Source organism: Macaca mulatta, chromosome 2, assembly GCF_049350105.2.
Source record: "Macaca mulatta isolate MMU2019108-1 chromosome 2, T2T-MMU8v2.0, whole genome shotgun sequence".
In the NCBI taxonomy this organism is placed as follows: domain Eukaryota; kingdom Metazoa; phylum Chordata; class Mammalia; order Primates; family Cercopithecidae; genus Macaca; species Macaca mulatta.
Window position 1 is genome coordinate 151,835,283 of NC_133407.1, and position 25,380 is coordinate 151,860,662.

The 25,380-nt window shown below is 52.0% G+C and overlaps 1 protein-coding gene and 3 long non-coding RNA genes across 42 annotated transcripts in view; 2 read left to right on the forward strand and 2 right to left on the reverse strand.

Moving 5' to 3' along the window:
- Window positions 1–25,380, reverse strand: part of IQSEC1 (IQ motif and Sec7 domain ArfGEF 1) — a 392,952-nt gene that overhangs the window by 97,873 nt on the left and 269,699 nt on the right. For 4 of the 39 annotated variants that reach the window (XM_077989972.1, XM_077989973.1, XM_077989980.1 and 1 more), the window contains exon 1: window positions 1,284–1,550. The gene's annotated coding sequence lies outside the window, so the exon portion shown is untranslated. 39 annotated transcript variants of the gene reach the window in all.
- LOC144339294 (uncharacterized) lies at window positions 3,372–8,976 on the reverse strand. Its single transcript, XR_013414189.1, has 3 exons — window positions 7,546–8,976; window positions 4,748–6,582; window positions 3,372–4,136 (listed from the first exon to the last, which is right to left on the reverse strand). It is a non-coding gene; the product is annotated as an uncharacterized LOC144339294 (long non-coding RNA).
- Window positions 8,773–11,424, forward strand: LOC144339284 (uncharacterized). Its single transcript, XR_013414178.1, has 3 exons — window positions 8,773–9,047; window positions 9,609–9,755; window positions 10,952–11,424. It is a non-coding gene; the product is annotated as an uncharacterized LOC144339284 (long non-coding RNA).
- Window positions 19,255–24,205, forward strand: LOC144339282 (uncharacterized). Its single transcript, XR_013414176.1, has 3 exons — window positions 19,255–21,238; window positions 22,075–22,665; window positions 23,281–24,205. It is a non-coding gene; the product is annotated as an uncharacterized LOC144339282 (long non-coding RNA).

Below are 25,380 nucleotides of genomic sequence, written 5' to 3' on the forward strand. Positions count from 1 at the left end.
TTACTCCAGGAACAGATCAGCTGTGACAGTTGAGAGCTTGGCAATTTAAAGTGACAACTGCCTGACAGAAACATGGGAGGGGAAGTTCCCCAGGACTCTTAGGGGTGGGGAGAAACTTGACTCACCTCTGCCAACCCACCCTGCCCGCTTAGAGCCCAAGGGCAGGTGGTTTTGTAGCGGCAGGTAAGGGGGGGTGTCCCACACTCTAAGACCCTGGCCCAGGAGTGTCCCATCCTCAGCTGGCAGGTGGGACAGGTTTCCAACAACAACCCCCATTACACCTCATCCCCCTGCTGCCTCCTGCCCCCTATGGGTCAGGGTCCAGAGGTCGCCAAGGCTGTTCTGGTCCCCAAGACTGCTCCCTAAGCCAACTCTCCTGGGGGTCTGACCGGGAGAGCTCCCTCCACCCCAAGACTGAGAACCAGTCTCTTCCCCACGTGGTAATGGCAGGAGGGGCTGCCCAAGGTCACACGGGGTTGGGAGACAGGGACAGGGCCAGGTTGGACCCAGCCCTCCAGCCCTGCCAAAGCTTTTTCCTCCCTCCCAAAGCGCGTCCTTGTGGCTCCCAGCGAATTCCTGAGATGCCTCAACCTCCCGCCCGCGGCTCGGGACCCTGGACGCGGTGGCGGGATTTCTCCGCCTGGAGGCAGCAGCGGTGGTGGGGGCGGGGTGGGGGTGGGGAAGAGAAGCAGGGTAGTGCGGAGTCGGGGTCTGGGGAATGCTTGCCCGGCGACCCTCGGGGTCTGGATTCACGCACCCTCGCTTCGGGGAGGCAACCAACTGCATTGATGCGGAGATGGAGCACCCCGCCCCCCACCCGTCCCCCAAGATCGCGCCTTTAGCGTTCTCAAGGCTTCGGGATAAGCCATCTGCATAGCCGCGGAGATTGGGGCTTCTGCGTCCTCATCGCTCCAGTCCCAGAGAGCGACACCGCAGAGCCCAGCTCAGAAAGCGCTGGCGCGCCCCGGCCCCCATTCCCGTCAGCTTTGCGGCCGCTGATCCCCAATCCCACAACCCGGTGCGAAGCCCGGTGCGGGCTTCGCAACTGCGGCCTCGCAACCCCCTCCTGAGCCCCGCTCCGCGAAGCTCGCCGCGATCCCCGCGCGCCCCAGCTTCCCGAGAGCCACCCGCGCGTCGGTGTAACCGCGGCCTTGGGGGCGGAGCTGCCGCCCAGGCCTCCCCGCGGAGGGCATTCCCGGCTGCAGCCCCAGCGACCCCCGCCCGGGGCCCCGCACCGCACCGCACCGGCCGCCGCGCGAGTCCCCCGCCGGCCCGCCTCCTACCTCGCGGGTCCGCCCGCAGCCGCCGAGCGCGCGCCGTCCCCGCGGCGGGCGCGGCCCCAGCGCGTCGGGTGGCCGGGCGCGGGGGGGCGGGGGCGGGCGCTCGGGAGCCAAAGCCGGAGCCCGATCCCAATGCCGCCGGCGGGGCGGCCTCCCAGCGCGCCGCCCTCCTGCCCGCCCCACCGCCCGTGCGCCGTGACCTTGGCGGGTGGCCTCGCCGCGCCTAGCCTCAGTTTCCCCCCTCGGAAGGTGTGTGTGCGTGCGCGGCTGTGCTGGGGGGCGGGGAGGACGGTGCCGCCCCGGCCGCCGACGTCACCCGAGCCTGGGCGAGTGGAGGGCGCTCAGGTCGGTGTAGCCGCTTTTGCGGATGGACCCGGAGAGCGGGATACGCAGAGTCCAGGCGCGGAGCAGGGGGCACTGCGACCCCCGGCATTTCCCTCAGACCACTCCAGACCCCCAATAAACAGCGAGCAAACGCACCTCAGGCCAAGTCCCCCGGGTCCTCCCAGGGAGAGCTGCAGCCTCGGCCAACAACGCCCCACCCCCGCCGCCGTCCCCAGTTCTCAGATGGGAACACTGAGGCCCAGAGCAGGGAAGCCACTGGCCCAGAGGCGCACAGCTGCACCATGCTCCTCTGCGTCCCCTCCAAGACACGCGCTCCTGACTGTTTGGGGACGGGGTGGGGACCTGGGTCTGCCGGTGCCGCCCCCATCCCGCAGCCGACCTCGACTTGGATGCTGGGACGGGCCCTGGTGGTCTGGCGACTGTTACAGAGAATGGGGTGCGCACAATCGGAAGGGAGCCCAAAGACGGGGAAGAAGTGGCGCAGATAGCAGAGGCTGGGCCTGGAAGGGATAGGGGCGGGAGCGCGCCCGCAGGAGTGCACCTAAGGAGAAAGCGAGGACGCACGAGTGCCCTGCTGGGCGGGTCGCAGAGCAGAGGTGCTCCGGCAGCCCTGAACGCCGGGCCGGGAGCGGCGGCCTCTCCCCGGCAGCCGGAACCCCGCCGGTCTGGACCACGGGCGTCAGGCTGCGGGCTGCGATTGGGATGAGGCGCCCCCTGGTGCCTGGAGGCGGCGAGACCGGAGACCGGAGGGACGGGGCAGCCAGGGCCCAGCCAGAGAAGCTGGGCGAGTGATGTCATGAGTCAGGAGACCTGGCTCTGTGGGTCCTGCCACCAGGGGCTGTGTGACCTCCGGCAAGACGTTTCCCCCTCTGGACTTCTGGGAGGAAAGGACAGAAGGAGGGACCCTGGTTTTTACCTCTGACATCTCATGACCCTGGACATCCGGGCCAGATGAGAGTGGGCAAATGGATCCAGAAAGGCACAGGTGCATCAGAAGTGAGATGTAGGCACTGTTCAGCACTGGAGGAGGATTATTCATTTACTTGAGGCAGAAACTAGTATCTCAATTTTACAGACAAGGACACTGAGGCAGAGAGGTAAAGTCATCTGCCCACATTCACACAGCTGCTAAGGAGTGACCTGGGATTTGAACACCCACCTGCGAAGCTGTAGAGTCTAAGCAGTGTGCCTGACTGCCCCACTCGCCACTCTTGCAGAATTTATTGAGCATCTAAGTTGTCCCTAGAATGCCCAAGGCACTGGTGACAGAGACGAATAAGGAATGGCCCAGCTCCTGGTGGGTCTTCCTGCCTGGTGGCAAGAGCCCATGGCTTCTTATCAGTGCTCACAGCCAACTGGACAGTGGATCCCCTGGGGATGGGCTTGTGGGCTGAAATGTGAGTCCCATCCCCACTGCATATTCTACCCTTCCATATTATTGGAGGTTTAAACAATATTTTTAAGGGCTAGGCGTGGTGGCTCATGCCTGTAATTCCAGTGCTTTGGGAGGCTGAGGTGGAAGGATCACTTGAAGCCAAGAGTTTGAGGCTAGCCTGGGCAACATAGTGAGACTCCATCTCAAAAATAAATTAACCAGACATGGTAATGCACACCTGTGGTTCCAGCTACTCGGGAGGCTCAGGCAAGAGGAATGCTTAAGCCCAGGAGTTCAAGGTTATTGCGAGCTATCAGTGCACCACTGCACTCCAGCCTGGGTGACAGAGCAAGCCTTTTCTCTTAAAAACACTTTTTTTTTTTAAGGGCAGTTAAGGGAAGATAAGATGCTTATAGTTTTAATAGTTTAAAAACACAGTCCCTGAGAAGCCATATTCTTTTGTTATCAGTGCCAGGAGTAGGTCACCTGGCTGGTTGGAAGGCAGGTGAGGAAGTGAGAATGACAAAAGTTTCAGAATCTGATGGACCTGGGCAAGTCCCACGACTTTTCTGAGGCTCATTTGAACTCATCCTTAAAATGGAACTGAAGCTAAAAATTCCCACCCTGTCTTGCTTCAAAGGCTGCTATGAGAATTAACTATGATAATGTGTGGAAAGCCTGCACAAAATGCACTGTGTAAATATTTTCATTCCCAGGAGCCGTGAAGGAAGATGTCGAACATTTAACTGCATATAAATTAAAACTATGTAAATGGAATTAAAATACCATAAACAAAGTAAAAAAGACAAATGGTAAACTGAAAAAAAATGTCTGCAGCACATATGACAGAATTTAATTGAGGAAAATGAGATGAAAGTTAATTTCCCTAATACATAAACAGGCCTTTCAAATTGATAGGAAAAAGATGACTAACTCATTAGGAAAAAGAGCAAAGGATATGAACAAGCAGCTATGGAAAGATCTTCAATCTCACTTGTAATTAAATGTATATTAAAGACATACAAATCAAAGCACAACATGGTTGCCATTTTTTATCTACCAAGTTGGCAAAAACGAGCAAGTTTGCTAATACTTTTGCTGCAAAAGGTGGGAAGAAACGATCACTCTCAAAAATGCTGTAGAGGCCGGGCGCGGTGGCTCACGCCTGTAATCCCAGCACTTTGGGAGGCCAAGGCGGGCGGATCACGAGGTCAGGAGATCGAGACCATCCTGGCTAACACGGTGAAACCCCGTCTCTACTAAAAATGCAAAAAAAATTAGCCGGGCGAGGCGGCGGGCGCCTGTAGTCCCAGCTACTCGGGAGGCTGAGGCCGGAGAATGGCGTGAACCCGGGAGGCGGAGCTTGCAGTGAGCCGAGATCGCGCCATTGCACTCCAGCCTGGGCGACTAAGCGAGACTCTGTCTCAAAAAAAAAAAAAAAAAAAAAAAGGCCGGGCGCGGTGGCTCACGCCTGTAATCCCAGCACTTTGGGAGGCCGAGGCGGGCGGATCACAAGGTCAGGAGATCGAGACCACGGTGAAACCCCGTCTCTACTAAAAATACAAAAAATTAGCCGGGCGCGGTTGTGGGCGCCTGTAGTCCCAGCTACTCGGGAGGCTGAGGCAGGAGAATGGCGTGAACCCAGGAGGCGGAGCTTGCAGTGAGCCGAGATCGCGCCACTGCACTCCAGCCTGGGCGACAGAGCGAGACTCCGTCTCAAAAAAAAAAAAAAAAAAAAAAAAAATGCTGTAGAGTGATGTGCCAGATGGTGCAACCAATCGGGAAGGGTATGGCGAAGCTACTATAGCACGCTAATATAAAAATGCAAGGACAGACAACACAGCACTGTGTGTACCAGTAAACAATGAAAGAAAAGAGCCGCCTTCAGTCCAGCAGTAGGAGAGGGAGTAACTTCAATAAGATACCCATTGCTGGGACTTTGTCCTAGGATGGACAGATCTCCAGGTCATATTTCTAGTGAAAAATTCAAGGAACAGAAGACTGTACATCATGATCCCTTTTGTGTACAACTTAAAAGGCTCTCTGTAGATGTGTGTGGGAATTTCCTAATTTTCCCAAAGGACACAAACATGCCGAAACAAAGAAACTCTTATTGATGGACACCTTTTGGGAGGACTGAGGGGTGCATGGAATGGATATGTGAGGCGCTTTTACTTTTCATTGTATATTTTTTTGTATTAATTGATTTTTAGAAGGTCAACAGGGGTTATCTGGACACAAGCTCATGGGCCAATTGAAGTTTCTTCTTGACATGTCTTTAATAAACAATCAGGTTTGCAGCACTTAATGATGGGGATACATTCTGAGAAATGTGTCCTTAGGTGATTTCATCATTGTGAAACTTCATAGAGTGGCCTTACACAACCTAGATGGCACAGCCTACTATACACCTAGGCTATATGGTATGGCCTAGTCCTCCTAGGCTACAAAGCTGTTCAGCATGTGACTGTACTGAACACTGCAGGCAACTAGTCACAATTATTCCCTTGGTTTCCTCCATATATAGTTATTCCAAATCAATAAGAAAAAACGTGAACAACTCAAAATGAAAATGTCCAATTAATTTGTCCAGGTAGTAGATATTTGTGTATCTAAACATAACTTAACATAGAAAAGGTACAGTAAAAATATTGTATTATCATCTTATGGGACCACCATCATGTATATGTGGTGTGTCATTGACCAAAATGTCATAATGCACATTACTATAAATGTTTTTAAAGTGAATAAAAATTATTGAAGTATTCTTGTTCCTTAAAGCCTACCAGTGAGGGACTTGTTAAACAGATTATAATTAAGACACATCCATATGATGAAAACCTATGTAGCCATCAAAAAGAATGTGGCAGCTCTAGGGCCAGGCACAGTGGCTCATACCTGTAATTCCAGCACTTTGGGAGGCCAAGGCAGGTGGATCACTTGAGGCTAGGAGTTCAAGACCAGCCTAGGCAACATGGCGAAACCCTATCTCTACTAAAAAATAGAAAAATTAGCTGGGTATGGTGGCATGCGCCTGTAATTCTAGCTACTTAGGAGGCTGAACTGGGAGGATCACCTGAGCCAGGGGAGACTGAGGTTGCACTAAGCCGTGATCACTCCACCGCACTCCAGCCTGGGTGACAGAGTGAGACCCTGCCTCAAAAAACCAAACAACAAAACAAGACGAAAACAACAACAAAAAAGTGGCATTTCTACATGGACTGATACGATAAGGAACAATCCCCAAGATATTTTGGTAGATGCAATAAAGGGTGTAGGGTGTGTTACTTTTTATGTGAGAAAGAAGGAGTAAGCCAGGTGTGGTAACTCTTGCCTGTAATCCCAGCTGCTCAGGACGATGAAGTGGGAGGATCACTTGAGGCCAAGAGTTCAAGAGCAGCCTGGGTTAATGTAGCAAGACTCCCTCTTAAAAAAATTTTTTTTAAATAAAAATAAAAATCTGGTAGTAAAAAAAAGAGGGGGTATAGAATGTCTGCTGGTACCTGCATATGTTGTCTCTGACAAGGATGCTTAAGAAACTGGTACATGGTTTCGCCATGTTACCATGCCCTGGGGAAGGTTCTGGGTGATGACCGCAGGGGAACTGTAGAGACAGTGGGGATGGAGAGCTGCCTGCTACACTTCCTGCTTTGCAGGCAGCTAAAAAGTTGGGGGAGGGGGGCAGGATCAAGGCCAAGGCTGATCTCTGGGTAGGTTGAGTGTTTTTGTTTCCCAACATGAAGCTTTGTCCCCCTAGACATCTTCGTGCCCTGGGGGATGGAGTGGAAAGGAGACTGGCTTTTCACTGAAATGTTTCATTTAAGTATGTTTTGCACGTATTACTATATGCATGTGTTACTGTTTGTAAAATATTATGTTTAAAAGTAATTTCTGAGCGGGGAACTGAGAAGCCTGATTTCTAGAGCCTGCTGTGCCACTCAGGATGACTCCCTATGTGACTTCAGGAAGGCAGGTGTCCCTTCTGAGCCTCAAGGTCCCCTCTATCAAGAAGCATAAGACAAGTGCTAAGACTCCTTACAGCTCTGATGCCATACCAGCTCCAGAGCCTTCTCCCTGGAAGAGCCACCTAGATATGGAATGGCTGCTGGGGAGGTAGGGACTCCCTGTCCTTGGGCTCATGGGAGCAGGGCTGAGGGTAAGCTGCCTTGCATGACTTCTAAAATCCCTGCCAGCTCGGCAGTGTGCTGTTCCTTCTTCATTCTCCCATTCCCAGTGCCCTGCCTGGAAACTCTTAGTTCATATTTCCTCTATTGGTTACCCCTGGCAATGGTCTCGTCTGTCTGGGTTGGAGGTCAGTCCTGTGGTGTGGGGACAGATGACACAGCACTGGCACTCACGTGGGGCGGGGATGTCTAGGGGAACAAAGAGTCATGTTGGGAAACAAAACCACTCACCCCACCCAGAGATTAGCCTTGGCCTCCATCCTGCCCCCCCACTTTATAGCTGTCCACAAAGCAGGAAGTGTAGCAGGCAACTCTCAGTCCCCATTGTCTCTGCAGTTCACCATCGGTCATCACCCAGAACCTTCTGTGACTCCCTACTGCCCACCAAACCAGGTAGACACTCTTCAGGGGACATTCAAGCTCCTGTACTTTCTGGACTCAATTTGTCCCTTCTAGCTCTTCACTCTGTCCATTATTGTCCCTTATCAAAGCAATTTTCAATCATACACATTCAATCCTATCCCTTCCCTGCTCTAAACACTTCTGTAGCTCCTATGACCTGTGTAATAAAGTCCAAGCTCCTTAGGAACTAGCATTGGCCTCCCTGCTCAGCTCTATCTTCAGCTATGTCTCTCAAAATTAGGCTAAACTTTATGCTTTTCAAGCACACTGTACTATTTCATATCAATGAGTATTAGCACATACTATTCCCTTGGTTTCCTCCATATATAAAGAGCTATTCCAAATCAATAAAAAAACATGAACAACTCAAATAAAAATGTCCAATCAATTTGACCAGGTAGTTCAGTGAAAAAGAAATACAAATGGCCTGTAAACATTCAAAAAGATGTACAACCTTACACAGAAACACAAATCATACTGATGAGATTATCATTTTCATCCATCAAATGGGCAAAAATTCCTAGAATGCTCATGTCTCTTTGTATATTAGCTAAAGTCCAAACTTATCCTTTAAATCCAGCTCTAAAAATGTCACCTCCTCTAGACATCATCTTCTTGGCTCCCACAGTGTCCTGTACATCTTGAGAGAGTGGGGCCAGGCACAGAGCAGAAATTCTATAAATGTTAGCTATTATTAATAAAAATAACAGCTACCACACTCTTCTGTGGTCATCAGCTAATGGTTCTGTCCACCTGCCCGGAAGGTTTCTGAAAGCAGGAATGGAGTCTGCTTCATCACTGCTTTTCTAGGACCAACACAGGGCCTGCTGTGCCCACAACACAGAGCTGTGCCCTGTAAGCAGACAGGTGATGGGAACAGGTGAGGTATATGCGGCAGAGGGAAGGCTGGAGTCAGGAGCCGGCCCTCAAAGGCTGCTCTGCTGGGGAGAGTAGGCACTGTGGAGGGGAGGGCTAGAAGGAGGGCCAGGTAGTGGGCACAGCCCCAGGCTTGCAATAAACACAACTTCCATGAACTGGTACCCACTTCGTGTCAGATAGCACTGTGCCAGATACTTTATCCAAACTATCTCTATTCCTGCAGATTCTTTGAGATGGGTGGTGTGTCCTCCATTTTACAGGTGAGAAAACAGAGGCTCAGGAAGGGGGAGTAGCTTACCCACGTGAGTCTTTTTTTTTTTTTTTTCTTTTTGAGACAGAGGCATGTGCTGTCACCCAGGCTGGAGTACAGTGGCTCGACTTTGGCTCACTGCAACCTCTGCCTCCTGGGCTCAAGCAATTCTCCTGCTTCAGGCCTCCCAAGTAGCTGGGATTACAGGTGCTTGCCACAATGCCCAGCTTATTTTTTTTTTTAATTTTTAGTAGAGATGGGGTTTCGCCATGTTGGCCAGGCTGGTCTCGAAGTCCTGGCTTCAAGTGATCCGCCCACCTCAGCCTCCCAAAGTGTTGGGATTACAGGCATGAGCCACCATGCCCGATCCTAAGTGAGTTCTTATCATTACCCCACACTGCCTGTGCTGGCTTGTGGGCACTTGATAGATGCATGGGAGGTTGGACATTTCATGCTCCCTATTTGGAACTCTACCCTTCCATCTGAGAAATGGCTCTATATTAGGGGCTTCTCAAATTGAAGAACTGATGGACCTCTAAGAATATGGTTCCTGAGCTCCATCAGGCCCCACTTTAAGAAACACTGCATCCAATGGTAAACACTGCTACACTGGAAGGTCCTGTGATGACCACATGTTCATAAAGAAAAGGCAGCCACGGACATCAGGCAACAGAGCTCAGTTGGTAGAAGGTCGTCCAGATGACCTGGAGCATGCTTTTGTTAAAATGGGGGAGGAGTTTTCGTCTTCACAAAAATGATGTTTAAAAATGTATTGTCTTGGCCTTAGCTGGAATGGTCAAAAATAATAATAAATAATAAAAATTTATTGTCAAATGATTTTTGACAAGGTGCCAAGACAATTCATTGGAAACAATCATTTCTTTAACAAGTAGTGCTGGTTGAGTGCGATGGCTCACTCCTGCAATCCCAGCACGTTAGGAGGCCGAGGTGGGCGGGTCACCTGAGGTCAGGAGTTCCAGACCAGTCTGGCCAACAGGGTGAAAACCCATCGCTACTAAAAATATAAAAATCAGCCAGGCGTGGTGGTGTGCATCTGTAATCTCAGCTACTCGGGAGGCTGAGGCAGGAGAATTGCTTGAACCTGGGGGCAGGGTGAGGGGTGGCAGAGGTTGCAGTGAGCTGAGATCTTGGCACTGCAGTCTAGCCTGGGTGGCAAAACAAGACTCAGTCTGGAAAAAAAGCAAACAAACAACAACAAAAAAACAAGTGCTGAGACAACTGACTATTTATACACAAAAGGATACATTTGGGTCCATGCTTTCCACCATACACAAAAATTAACTCAAATTGATCAAAGACCTAAATGAAAGAGTTAAAACTATAAAACTCTTTTTTTTTTTTTTTTTTGAGACAGAGTCTCGCTCTGTGGCCCAGGCTGGAGTGCAGTGGCCGGATCTCAGCTCACTGCAAGCTCCGCCTCCCGGGTTCACGCCATTCTCCTGCCTCAGCCTCCCGAGCAGGTGGGACTACAGGCGCCCGCCACCGCGCCCGGCTAATTTTTTGTATTTTTAGTAGAGACAGGGTTTCACTATGGTCTTGATCTCCTGACCTCATGATCTGCCCTCCTCAGCCTCCCAAAGTGCTGGGATTACAGGCGTGAGCCACCGCGCCCGGCCAAAGCTATAAAACTCTTAAGACAAAAACATAAGAATAAATCTTTGTGACCTTGGGTTATACAGTGATTTCTTAGATACAACACCAAAAGCATAAGTAAGAGAATTAAAAATTCATAAACTGGACTTCATGAAAATTAAAAACTTGCACTTCAAAAGACACCATATCAAGAAAGTGAAAAGATAAGGCTCTGCATAGGCTCATGCCTGTAATCCCAGCACTTTGGGAGGCAGAGGCAGAAGGACTGCCTGAGCCCAGGAGTTCGAGGCTGTAGGGAGCCATGATCACGCCATTGTACTCCAGCCTGAGTGAGTGAGTGAGACCTGATCTCCAAAAAAAAAAAAAGAACTGAGAAACTGAGAAAAGTATATAACTGATACTGGAACCTGTATGTAGAGTATGCAAAGAACTCATGACTCAATAACAAGGAGACAATACAATTTTTAAATGGGTAAAAGGTTTGAATACACATTTCATCAAAGGAGACATATGAATGGCCAATGAGCACACGAAAAGATGTTCCACATCAAAGAAATGCAAATCAAAACCACAATGAGATATGACTTCCCACCCACTAGGACAGCTAGAAGCAAAAAGCCAGACAGTAAAAAATGTGGGACAGGATGTGGAGAAATGGAAACCCTCGCACACCACTGGTAAGAATACAAAAAGATGCAGCCACTTTGGAAAACAGTTTGGCCATTTCCTAAAAGGTTAAACAGAGAGTTACTATATGACCCAGCAATTCCACTTCTAGGTATCTACTAAAGAGAAATGAAAACATATGTCCACATCAAATCTTGTATGCAAATATCCATAGTAGTAGTATTTATAATAGCCAAAAAGTAGAAATGACCCACATGTCCATCAACCAGGGAATGGATAAACTACAGTGTATCCATACAATGGAATGTTATTATTCAGCAGTAAAAAGGAATGAAGGGCCAGGCACAGCAGCTCATGCCCAACACTTGGGATGCTGAGGTGGGAGTGTCACATGAGGCCAGGAGTTCAAGACCAGCCTGGGCAACAAAGTGAGACCCTGTCTCTACAAAAAAAAAAAAAAAAAAAAAGGAATGAGGTACTGATACATTCTACAACATGGATGAACCTTGAAAAACCTCACGCTAAGTGAACAAAGCTAGACACAAAAGGACACATGTTGTATGATTCCAAAAGGATATGAAATGCTCAGAAAGACATATCTACGGAGACAAAAAGTAGTTGTTGAGGACTTGGGATGGCACAAGGGAGTGAGGGAAAATGGGTATGTGGTTTATTTTCAGGGTCATGGAAATGATTAGAAATAAAATTGTGGTGATGGTTACAGGATTCTGTAAATATAGTAATAATAATAACCGAATTGTACACTTAAAATGAGTGAATTTCATAGCGTAAAGTATCCCTCAATAAAGCTTTAAGAAAACACGTGATGACTACATGTAACACAAGATCCTAGATTGGGAGGCAAACTTGGTAAAAAGGACATTATTGGGACAACAGGTGAAATGTGACTTTTAAGTTAGTTGTATATGAGATCCTAGTATCATGTCCATGTTAAACTTCCTGAATTTGGCTACTGGACCATGGTTGTTTAAGAGAATGTCCTTGTCCTTAGTAATTATGTGCTGGAACATTATTTAGGGGTGAAAGTTACACGTGGCATGTTTGCAGTGATGTCTCAAATGCTTCTAAGGGGAAAAATGGTTTTTAAGAGAAAGCAAAATTTGGTGGAATGTTATTAGTGGTGAGTTTGGGTTAAAAGTACATGGGAGAATTTTATTTTGTATTATTGTTGTAACTCTTCTTTAAGATTGAAATCACTTCAAAATAACTTACAACTCTTAAAGAATCCACACATTAAAAAAATTATTGTTTGGACCTTGAGGAAATCTATGAACCTTGAATGGAGAAAAAGCCCTGAGCTAGTTGAGAACAGAGTTCCTAGAGAGGGTGCCCCTGCTCATCATGTCTGTTGCACCCCAAAGAGAAGACACAGCCAGAGCCAGAGGGCAGGGTAAGAACACGTGTCTGTATATGCCATAGCTTGCATTCATTCAGTCATTTACCCAACGAATATTTCCTGGGTGCCACCATGTGCAAGGGGAATCGGCTGTGAAGCAGACACAGTCAAATCCCTGCCCTCAGGTGTTGAGATGCAGCTGGGGGTCAGGGTAGCGCTCAGCAGGAGGGAGAACCCAATGTGGAAACCCCTCAGCCAAACCCAGGCCCCAGCCTCCCACCAGATCTGGAGCCTTGGAGGGCAGGGATTTGTGTCTGAATCACCTCTGTGCACTCTCCCTGCCTCCCTCCTCCCTCTCCTTGGATTATAAGAAAGTCAAATTCTGCCTCCACACAGCAAAGAGCTTTTGACCGTTGGGGCCCACAGGCCTCGAGAGGCCCAGAGCGGGGACAGGGCATCTATGCAGGGACACTTTCCACCAGCAAAGCTCAGAACAGAATCAGCAAGAGTGGGTGGGAGGGAGGGTGGCTGGGGGCTGTCCAGGTGAAGGACTGCAGGGATGGGGGGAAGCAATATCAAGGTGGGAGACTAATTCACCTCCCACCAAAAACCTGGCATCAGGCCAGCCACAGTGCTGGCCACGCAAATATCCACAAGGTAGCCTCTACCTCCACCACTAAGCCCTTGACTCCTGGGGCTGCTCAGGGACTCCAGCTCCTAGAGGTTACACGGATTCCCAAGCTGGGAACCCCTGAATTATTTTAGGGGATCTCTCATCCTATATGTGCAGCTAACACTGCTGGTAGACCAAACAAATACTATGTTTCACACATGAACATCTTTCAAACCAAAATAGAAGCTGCTTTGATAAATAAAATTCACAGACTCCAAAGTCATCTAAAAATTGGTTCTTAACAGCTTCCTGTCATCCTGTAGTTTTTCAGTCTTGGATATTAACCCTTGTGCGTGGGGGGTGTGCATGGCATGGGGGCAGGCGGTGTCTCATAATTTCTGATGATAAACAGGTCTCTTCCCTTTACTGGAAAAGCCCGGGAGTGCAAATGGAGTCCCCATACTTCATGGTGTGGGGGAAGGATCAGAGGATGAGACTTGTATTGCTGGACCTCAGCTGGAGACTGCAGCCCGGGGCTCCCTGCTCTGCAGGGCTCTGGAAGATGAGGGGATTTAGGGGCCCGCAGTCAGGCACCCAGTGTTACTAGCCTGCCTGCCCCCAGCAGACCAGCAGTCCCCTAGGGCAGCAGCTGGGCCAAAGCTGAGTCTCTCGGGAGTCCTGGGCAGTCAGCATGTAGCTGGGTGACCACGGAAGCAGGCAGGCAGGAGGGGCCTGGACAAGGGGACTGACATTCACAGCAGGCTGGGCTGGCTGAGGGCTTTGAGCCCGGCTCTCTACCTGCTAGCTGTGTGGCCACTGGGCACTCAGGATGTGGCTAGGGCGATGGAGACTGAGTTTTTCATTTTGTGAATTTTAATCAGCAAACATTTAAATAGCCACCTATAGCTAGTGGCTACTGTTCTGGGCAGCCTGGCTCTAGAGGCTTTGTAGGGATGGGGAATGGAAATGGCCCTGAAGGTGAGCCAGCCAGCTTAGCTCCCCCTCCCTTCTCAGCAAGGATTTGAGGGTCCCCCTTGCAGGGTGAAGGCCGCAGTGTCTGGACAAGCCTCAGCTCCCTTCCTGGTCCGGCCCAGGCATTTGCACACATCACAGCACACAGAGTGCCACTGCCCGGGGCAGTGCACACAAAACCAGGTACTCTGTCCGATACGAGCAACTTAAGGGCTCTTCAAGGGGAATTTTAAGACAGTAACTTTTTGACTTTGTATATAATGACTAGAGCTTACTCCCCTCACCCCAACCTGTGTGAAATAACAGCCCAGCAAAATCCTAATGATACATACCCTGTGATTGCCAAATATGACCACAAATTCCTCCCATCCTAGTACCCAGGCCTCTCCGAGGTGCGACGTGTCCCCCTCCTCCCACCGGAGCGGGGGGCTACTTCCCCTCTCCTTGGACATATGACTTTCCTTTCAGGAGAAGGTGGCATTGGTGATGGCTGTGCCTCAAGAGGCTTCGCGGCTTCTGGTCCACTCTGGGAGGGCAGCCTCAGATGCCATGTGTAGAAGGTGTGATTGGGGTACATGGAGGGAACTGAAGGGATCCCGATGTCAGAGGCTTGTCTGCCATTGTGGGGGCCATGTGGAGGGAACTAAGGGGACCCCCATGTGAGGAGGTTGGTCTACCACTGTAGTGGGGGCACATGGAGGAGCCCGGGGGCACCTGGAGGGGCCTGAGCTGCCTGGCTGACAGCCAGCATCCACTGGCAGACATGGGAGGGGGGCCTTCTTGGAACTTCCAGCCCAGCTGAGCACAGCCAAAGGCAACCAGCACTACTGCCCAGATCTTCCAAACACACCATCATGCAAAATCATAAGTCACCAATGTTTTAAGACACTATGTTCTGTGTAGTTTGTTACACAGCAAAATCTAACTGAAACACATGAGCACACAGCCCCCACTCCAGAGACTGCCAGCTGGTGTTGCAGCTCAGGGCCCACCCACGGCCCCAGGAGGCAGCAGCACACCCTGAAGCACTTCCTGGGCCCAGGGGCAGGGGCATGAGCAGTCTCCATGGGCCGCTGGGGAACTCTACCATTTAAACAGAGCAGAGACCCACATGGAGCCCAGAGACAGGCTGTCTTTGGGATCTGTGCTCTGGGCCGGGCTCTGACTGGCAGAGCCCCTGCAGCCTGGCCTCTCCTGACACGTTTGCAGTCAAAATCACAAAGCCCTGCTACCGGCGGGTATCTCTCTCCCCATTTCATGGATGAGGAAACAGATTCAAGAGCAGGAGACACTTGTCCAAAGTCACTTCTGCTAGGCTTTGTCCTTCTCCAGGACTTTTTGGCCCCCATCCTTGCAGTGGTAGGGGCACCCCTAATTCACAAGAGTGGAGTGCAGGAGAGGAAGCTGGCAGGGGCTGCATGAGACTGTGGGGAGGGAATCACGTGTCTTCATGCAGACAGAGACCAAGGCAGTGCGGGTGGAGGGACAGAGCCCCTAGGAAGAGGGTCAGGGGAGCTGTAGTAAGGACTCTGTCTCCAGCTGGTATGCAGGATCCAGACACAGCGGGTGGGGCTGGCTCCATAAATGGCCTGCCGGCCGTTCTAATCATCCAGAGGACTGAGCTGTGGGCCCAGCTGCCCCTGGGAGGAGGGCAGAGGCCAGCCTGGCTCTCTACCTGCCCCACCCACTGCACTGGTCCACCCTCCATGTCCCTAAGGAAAGCTTGGTTCTAGGTCTCAATTGTGATGCTGTCACTTTCTGGCTGGCAAGGAACTTGTGCGAGTCACGTGGCTTGCCTCAGTTTCCCCTCTGCAAGATAGGGCAGATATTCCTGTTGGACAAGATTTATTGTGAGAATGGAATGACATCATAGTTGGGAACATCCTCATACACACATTAGAGCTTATCACCCATTCTGTACTTGAAAAACATCCCATGTTTCCGTTGCTGACGCTCGAAAGCCTCCACAGGCCACCCACCCCTCCCTTCTGGGTCTATCTGTGGTTTCTGTGCTTGCAGATGAAGCGTAATTCTTGGCTGTTGGAAGTTTGGGGCTGAGTCCAGCCATCCCTCCCTGTCTCTGGGGCCCCACCCGTACCCCGCCCCAGAGTCCAGAGCCCCTAGCACGTCCAGCTTGCCAGTGGAGCCCACCCTTCCCCAGACCAAGGTCACTGAATTCTCTGTCCTATGGGAGGACAGCTTGGTGATTTCTCAAAGTTCTTGCAGCTTTGACCTTCTAAGCCTGCACTCCTCTAGGAAGACAGGTGAGAAAGCAGAGGAACTAGCCATCCATAAGCCCACCCCAGGAACCCCAAGGAGGGGCCTGGTGCCTGGCCTTCTGAGTATCTTTACCTGAAGATGAAACGGGGTTACTTAGGTACTTCTTAGCAGTTCTGAAGTTTGGTACTGAACCTAGGTGCCTCTCCTGGCTATGCCCGTCCACCACCATCACCACCTCGTCACCCTCAGTCTGGGGTCTGAGGCCAAGCTGGACACCTCTCCCTCCCGCGTTGAAGCTCAGAGGTGAGCCTCAACTGACCCTTCCTCCAGCCAATGTTTAGGGAATGAGGTAAGTATCCTCCACCAGCGACCGTCAGGCTGTCCACTGTCCACGCCTGCCCAGACGTCCTCTCTGAGGGTGCTGCCATTAGCCTCCAAACCCTCTGTCCTTTGAGCCTGAATCCCCAGGGGGCTGTCCACACTCCTCTTCTCTCTGCCACCAGGCCGGCCCCCATCTTTGCTGGCCACCTCCTTCTTGCCCTCAGGTGCCCTCCTCAGGGAGGCCCTCACTGACCAGCGCCAAGTAGCTCCCCACCGCAGCCTCCTGCTTCGTTTTCGTGACTGTGATGTTGGAAATGCTCGTTTGATTGTTTGTTTACTTGTCACCTGTCTGTCTCCCCCAACCCCCAAATGCCAGCTCTGTGAGGGAGGGGGTCTCGCGCTGGTGTCCACTGCTTTGAGCGGTGCTGGGCACACAGTCAATATTCGTTGGTTGAATTACTGGTAGAACAACACTGTTGATCTGGCTCCAGGGCAGGAGCCAAGCTCACAGAGGAGGGGATATCCGGCTAACCCAGTGGGAACCAGATACACCAGCAAAACCCATTCGGGGCTAAGCTTTCGGTTAACCCTCTCATTCGTGCATGAGGGGGTGGCTATTAAGCCATTTTCCAGATAAGGCAATGGAGGCCCAGAGAAGTGAAGTGACTTGTGCAAGGCCACGTGGCTTGTATACCACAAAGCTGGGTCTTGGCCTGCTTTTCTGAGATCGACAGCCCTTCTCCCCTCCAGGGTTCCAAGGCTGTGATTCCGAGAGATCACCACACAGGGAAGGAATCCTGACAGCCCGTGAAGTGCCTGGCACTGGGTCAGGTCACTTGCAAAGGTTTGTTCATATGCCTGCTCTGTCTTCATAGGTCTATTTTGCAGATGTCAAACTGAGGCCCAGAGAGGCCTGGTGACTCGCCCTAGGTCACACAGTGCGGTGACAGCCAATCCAGGACGGGTGCCCAGACTGCCACACCTCTCCATGTGGTGGCAGTGAAGCTAAAGTGGCCTGCTGCCTTGACTTCCCCTTTGTGTCGTGAGGGTGTGGGCAGGCTGATTTCTGACATGCTGTAATGTCATCAGGGAGGCGGACCTTGCCTGAGAAGCCTTAGGGCTGAAAAGGGAAGTGCAGAGTGGCTGTTTCCCCATCCTAGCCGCTCTCTGCCCTGGCCCTGAGCCAGGTGGGCGGCCAACTCCCTTTGACCACTTCCCCGGGAAACTCCCCCAGAAATGCCCCAGGTGTCCGCAGCCCAAGCATAACTCCAGCTTCCAGGCTCAGAACCCTCATCCCTCACATCCTCCTGCTAAGATCACCCCAAGCAGAAACCAGTAGGCATAATAATTAGTATGTGTATATATATATGTGTGTGTGTGTGTGTACTTTGCTGATTAGATATCAGCTATCTTATCTATACAAGGAAACAACAACAAAAGTGAAACTGACAGTGCGTTGAGAGCCACGCTTTAGCACACCACAGCTCTATGTCTTAGGATCCCTCCTCTCTGCCAGTGTGGCACCTGCCTCCTACTCCCATCCTCTGCCTCCAGTCTCCTCTGCCAGCCTGTCCTCCATCCAAGCTCCCTAGGCATCCTCTTCAAACTCTTTGCTGATTGCTGTAAGGCAGTGGAGCACGTGGTTAAGATTCTGGGCTTCAGGTCAAGCTGATTTGGGATTTGAGGACATTTACTAACAGTGTGACCTTCGGCAACTGACTGTGTCTCTCTAAGCCTCAGTTTTCTCATCTGCAAAATAGGGATCATAACAAACTCTACCTCATGGGGCTGACCTGAAGGGATGATGCATGGCAGATCACATGGCTCAGCTGGCCAGCCGGCAGGTCTTAGCAGGTCACAGTGGTGGACTGGCCAGCTGGCAGGTCTTAGCAGGTCACAGTGGTGGACTGGCCAGCCGTCAGGTCTTAGCAGGTCACAGTAGCGGATCGACCAGCCCACAAGTCTTAGCAGGTCGCAGTGGTGGATGCAGGATGTTTCTGCCTGACCAGCCTCCATTCTCACTTCTGGTAAGACACCCCAATTTTCTTTGGGGAACCCAATCCTCCATTCCCAGTCCATCTAATTTGGGTCAGCTACCTCCAGGGCTGAATGCAGTACCAAGCTTGGTCTATCAGAGAGAGTAGCTCATCCCCCCTGCTCAAGTGACTGGTCCAGAGATGGGTATGTGGTCTAAGCTAACCAGGGAGAGTTGATTCTGTCAGAACAGTTTCTGCCTGGATATGACAATTGTCGACTTGGAGCTGTTGAGGCCATCTGGGCAGAAAGGCTGTCTGGGAATGAAGTCAAAGAGATGGAAGAAGAGAAAAAGAGGCCGGTGTCTGGAGTCATGGTTTGAGCCCCCAAATCCAACTGTACCTGAAGTCCTGTCTGTTTCAGAAACAGAAGGCAATAAATTCAGCCTTTACCTTAAGCCAGTCAAGCCAGTCTGAGGTGCCTCTTTTTTTTAATCAACCAAATACTGGTTAATAAAACTCCCTGCTCAAAAGCTCCTGGCAGATCCTCTGTGCCTGCAGGGAGGCCAGCACCCTGGGCTCTGGGTCCCACTTGCCTTCCTTTTTGTCCTGAACTCTGGCCCTCATCCCTTCCATACAGGTATCACCCAAGACTGCTGTTTCCCAAACACACCATGGGGACTCGACCTACAGTTTCTACCCAAACTCTCCTCTACTCCCCACTTGACCGGTGCCTGCTGACTAGAGCTTGCCTCCTCCTGGAAGCCTCCCCACGCTTCCTCCTCCACTCTGTCAGTGGCATCTACCTCCATCACTCTGCTTATTTCTCCAGAGTGAAATTCACTTTTTTTTTTCTTTTTCATCTTCAAAAAACTTTCTCTCACTGTATCATTTAAGAAATGAACATCCTGGACTGACTTGGGATTTGACAAATTCAAACTTGGTTTTAACACACTGTGTGCATTTCCTGAGCCCCAGGCATACCAGTAGACACAAGGCTGAAAGACCTAGTGTGTACCTGTAGGGGCTTAGAGGCTGAACCAAACCATTTCCCATTTGGCTCAAGTCCATGGATGCAAAAATGACCATTTTTAAAATTTTAAATTCAAATTTATTTTACATGGGGATAATCATCACTGACACTCATTGAGCCATTGCTAGGTCATCGACACCATGCATGTCCATGTATGGTGTTATTTAATCCTCACTCTGGGAAATGTTATCCTCACTTACAGAGGAGGTCACTGAAGCTCAGAGAAGTAAAGGGAGCTGCCCAGGGGGTTACGGCAACTGTAGGGAGCTGACCCTATATTCTAGCCCTTGTTATCCTCCCTGGCCTTTCTCAACTATTTGTGAATACACTGGGACCAGCTTAGAAGTCTTTTTAACATTCACTGTGTAAACTCAGCACCAAGTTGGCTTCCCCTGGTTGCTCACAGGCAGGTGGCCGTCCACACCCACTTCTGTGTGGGGGCCTCTGGTGTCACACTTCACACTCCTGTTTTGTAGGCATCGGGTTTCAGATTTGCTGTGTTTGCCTCCACTGCCACTACCGGTAGATCAGAGGCTGGGGAGGTGTTTCAACACATGACTGTTTTGAACGCGGTGACTTCCCCATCTGTCCCTGCCATGCCATGGGTAGCATCCCAGCAGCCTCTCGATGGCAGAACAGAGGCCACTGAGCCTGGCCAATGAGTGAGTCTCAAATTCTAAGTTCATGGGGGAAATGGTTTCCTGGACTCACTTCGAAGGGTGGTTTGTTCCAGCACCTGATCAGAACCTCTGGCTCATTCTCTGCAAAGTGGGCATGAGGCACCACTAGAGGCTGTGGAGTGGCCAGAATGAGGAAACATATGGAGGGTGGGTGGCACACAGTAGGTGTTCACTCAGTGCTCATTCTCTCTTTTCCTTACAGCCTTGCTGCTGGGGCTACCTTTCACCTACATGTAGGCTTACTCGCCTCCACCCCCAGCATGGCCCAAGAACCAATTCTCTGAGTTCAGCCAGGACTTCCAAGAACCTAGCACAGCCAGGTCAGCCCCACTGGGTGTGAGTCCTGAACCCGATCCTAGGCCCCTGCTCCCTTAGTTGCCACTCACCAGGCCACCTCCTCCATTGCTCCTAAAATCTAGCTCATCTGCCACCTCCTCCAGGAAGCCTTCGGGGAACCCCTCCAGATAAAAACTCCATTGTCCCTCCTCTGGGCTCCCACAGGCCTCAGAGCTCACCCCCTTCTCAGCCCTGAGTGCCCTATGTAGTCATTTCCTCTTTTCTAGTCCCTTCTCCCACAGAGCACTGTGAACATCCCCAAGACAGAAATGATGTGTTGCTCACCACAGCCTGGGCCCTGCAGCTGGCCTGTCACAGGGCTGGCGACGACTGAATGAAAGGAAATGTCTAATGTTTTCTGAGCACTTGCTACATGCCGGGCACAGAGCCAGGGATGCCCGCATGGAGAGGGCCTGCCTCACAGTGAAGACAGTAGGGAGGAAAGCAGAGGTAAGAGCTGAAAAGTCCAAATGCATAAACGAACGTTGCGATTCAGCCATTCCTGAAGCTAGTTACCCTCTAGACTTTGCAGTTCCAGGAGGCAACGAAACCCCTTTTCTGCTTATGCCTGATAGGTTCGGATTTTCTGTCACTTGGAACTAAGAGAGCCCTCACTGACCGACTGAAGCTCAGAGATGGCACCCAACACACCCCAGGTCACATTAGCTACGAAAGCAGCGGAACAGAAACTCCCACCAAAGTCTGGGCCTCTTTTGTTTTGTTTTGTTTGTTTGTTATTTTGAGATAATCTTGCTCTGTCTCCAAGGCTGGAGTGCAGTGGCACAACCTAGGCTCATTGCAACCTCTGCCTCCCAGGTTCAAGCGATTCTCCTGCCTCGACCCCTCAAATAGCTGGGATTACAGGCGCCTGCCACCACGCCCGCTAATTTTTGTATTTTTAGTAGAGACGGGGTTTCACCATGTTGACCAGGCTGGTCTTGATCTCCTGACCTCAAGTGATCCGCCTGCCCTGGCCTCCCAAGGTCTGGGCTGTTAACCACAGCCTGACCACAACCCAGGCCCAGCTGATAACCACCTCGATGCTCCCACACACTGAGTACAGTCCAGATATCCATTCTGCCGGCGGGGTCCCCTCACCTCTTTCCCAGAAGCCACTGGAGTTACACTGGTTGGGATTTCTGGGCATTGGTTTGCAAATCCCTCAGATAGGGCTAATGAGCTCACCCTTGCAAGCAGGTCAGAGGACAGCTCACACTGGCCTGGCCCACAAGGGACTCAGGGAGTGAAGGCCACAGTGTGGACCCTCCAACCAGCCCTCAGCTGCCTGATGGCCTGCAGGTGTTTTCTAATAGCTGACATGTGTCCATTAAAATAAAATACAACCAGCCGGGCGCGGTGGCTCACGCCTGTAATCCCAGCACTTTGGGAGGCCGAGGTCGGTGGATCATGAGGTCAGGAGATCGAGACCATTCTGGCTAACACGGTAAAACTCCATCTCTACTAAAAATACAAAAAATTAGCCCTAGAGCGTGGTAGCAGGCACCTGTAGTCCCAGCTACTCGGGAGGCTGAGGCAGGAGAATGGCGTGAACCCAGGAGGTGGAGCTTGCAGTGAGCCGAGATTGCGCCACTGTACTCCAGCCTGGGTGACAGAGCGAGACTCCATCTCAATTAAAAAAAAAAAAATACAACCAACCGCTTACCCCTCCTTTTTGCCTATCTCCTTCCTCTGCCCTACTCGCCTTCACAGAACATGTCCCCACCATGACCTATCATGCATGCATTGCGTTAGTCATATATCGCTTAACTCCCCAACACCAAGAAGGGCAGGGATGGTTTATCTGGTTTATCACCTTTGTACTCTCAGAGACAAGACAGTGCTTGGTACACAGTAGGTGCCCAATAGATGTTTGTCGAATGACTAAATTAACGAATGAATGATGTGCATGAAATTCTGCACAGAGTCATGTAGTGCTTAAAGGCTCCTGGTTACACCTGGCCATTTCACAGGTAAGGACAGGAGGCCTCAGGATGGGGGCGCCTGAGGTCCCCAGGCAGGCAGCAGGGGCCCTGCTCTGCCCTGTGCCTCTGCTGGGCCTTGAACACAGGTGTGGGCAGCCATCTGGCCAGGCTCCCCAGCTTGCACCCTGGAGTCCAACAAAGGCAGGTTCCTGCTGGAGGTAGCTGAGCTGGAGGCCAGAGCCCTGGACTCTGAGCTGTAATCCCTGTGCTCGACTTCTTGGGGTCCTTGGGCCAACAGCCCCTGGTTCACTAGGGTCATCAAGCCTCCCCTAACCCAGCCTGAGGGGCACTGTGCCCTGGTAAATCTCTCAGCGAGATGGGAATCCGGAGTCACCTACGCCCACAGGGAGATTCCCCATCGAGGCCTGCTTCCCCACGTAAGCCTCACAGCAACCCCGGAAGGGGGGACTTTCACCATGGGTTATATGGAAACCCAGGCCCAGAGATGTTGGGACATCTGTTCCATGTCACACAGCTGGGACACACTGGGGAGCTGGGATTTGAGACAGACTGACTGACCCCTCAGGGCACTGAGCAGCCTTCTGTCTGCAGCGTGGGGCCAGGAGTGAAGATGCCCATTACTTCCTTATCACTGGGCCTCACTTTTTCCATCTGCCGCGGGTTGGGCTCCAGTCCTAAGGAAAGGGCTATCCGTCTTGCCTGCCCCCAAGAGTCAGGGCTGGGGTGGGGGAGGCTTGGCTAACAGGAGTGAGAGCTCCCAGACTGCTCCCTGAGGCTGGGTTGGCAAAAGCCTCCTCTGACCCATCTGTAGAATTCCCTGATGACCCCAGTGAGCCAGGGGCTGTTGGCCCAAGGACCCCAAGAGGTCAGGCTCAGGGGTTACAGCTCAGAACCCAGAGACCATCCCCCAACACTCTCCCAGCCCCAGGGATCTGCAGATCCTCAAGGTTCTACTCTGGATCATTTCAGAAAGAAACTGAACTTGTCAGTGGGTCAAGAGTCTCCTGGGGGGACACACACTGGGGCACTGCCAGATGGGAAATGGCCCCAGGGAGCCTGGGGCAGGGAAGACTTGTGCAAGGCAGTGTCTCCTCAGCACAGCTTGGGGAAGCCTTGTATTCCCTCAGTCGTAAAACTCCATTTGCTCAAAGTTTATGCACCATAGGGTTGAGGGGAGCAGCAGTGTGGGAAGGAAACACACCAACTATGCTCTAGGAGCCCTGGGCAACTGTGTGACTTCTGAGAGCCTCTGAGGACTTCTGACCGGTGTGTGACTTCTGAGGGCCTCAGTTTACTTGGCTGTAAACTGGGCATTGTCAAAAGTCCATCTTTCTCAGGGTGGTTGTGAGGGCCCTAGGCAGAGACCCAACACTCCCAGCCATCCAGGTGGGCTTCGGGGCCCTGGTTCTCAGTCCTAACAGGGTCTGGGGCTGGTCTAATGCGCAGGGGAGCTAAAGAACTTCCCCTTGCTGCTGTGGGGAAACACCTGGTGTTCCTGGGCCCAGGGCGGGCCTGTGTGCATTCCAGGCAGTGAGAAATGGGTCACAGAATACAGCTCTGAGAAACAGTGAAAACTCTGACGACAGCCCCCAAGACCCTCACCACGGCAGGCTGCCCTGACAGTCGCCAGCCCCTCACAGGTTTCTCAGGGCTGCTGAGGTCCCCTCCCCGGGCCAGGTGGGTGGTACTCACAGTCTCAAAGTGGAGGGGGCGGAGGTGTCCCTGGAACCCCAGCAGCTGGCCTGCCTCTGCGGCCCCAGGGGATGAGCTGTGGGTCCATCCCCACAGCAGGTCCTGACGTCTGACTTCCTCCCTGCTCAGTCGGCATCCAGGAAACCACACCCAGGGGAGAGGGTGCCAGGCACCCCGGGGCCCCCACCCGCCTGCCCTCCAAAAGGCCCCCAGGCACTGCTGAGGGGGCTTCTTCCAGGTCTGGCAAGCCCAAATGGCTTCACTGGGCAAGCCCCAGTTAATAAATAATACAACCACCTCCCTGGCTAGTCTCTGGTGGCTGATTGTGTTTCAGGGCCACTCAAGTTCCAGGCAGGCTGGTTTGTTCAGAGTGCCAGGCCCCTGCTGGGTCTCTGGCCACACGGGCACTACACTCTCACGGAGGGCCAGCCGGAGCCGGCAGCACAAAGGCAGTGTGACGGGGTCCCTGGAGAGAGGGTGCCCTACTTACTTAGCAGCTTGGGCCCAAAGGGTACCCAGGGTGGGTGCCAGGGTAGGGTGGCCAGCCTTGTCTCCCCATGGCCAGGCAGGGCACCCCACATCCCCCATAGGGGTGCCATCTAGAGGGCCGCCACCAGCCCATCCTGACATTCCCAGTGTCCAGGCCCAGGCCCCTCCTCCAGGAAGCCTCTTCCCCGCCAGGAGTGCTCTGTCCCTGTCTGAATTCCCAGTGCGACCGCCGGCCAGTCTGTCTGTCTCCTTCTTTGGATCTCAATTGTCATCTCTCATCTAAACAGTGGCCAGCCGCCACATCTCAACCGGCCTTCCCTGCCCCCCACACCCCACCACTCCCTCTCCACAGTCTCATTTCCTCACAGCAGTCCGGGTGACAGTTTTAAAACAGAAAGCACAGCGATGTTACCCAGCCGTGGCTCTCCCGCCCCAGTCAACTTTCAAGCCCTCTCCAGGATCTGGCCCTGCCACCACGGGGACTGCTCCTCCCTCCCTCCCTCCCTCCCAACCCCTGCCGGCCTGCTCCTCCCTCCCTCCCTCCTGACCCCTGCTGGCCTCCTCCTCCATGCTTCTCCTGCAGGTGCACACAGACCTCAGGGTCCTCACACCGGCTGCTCTCTCTGCCCTCTCTTCCCTAAGGTCCTTATAAACTCACTCCTCCCTGTCATTCTCAATGTAAGGCCACCGCCACAGACAGGCCTTTGTTTTCTTTTCAAACAGTCTTATTAAGATATAATTCACACACTATATAACTCGCCCATTTAAATTGTATAGTTCAATGATTTTATTAAT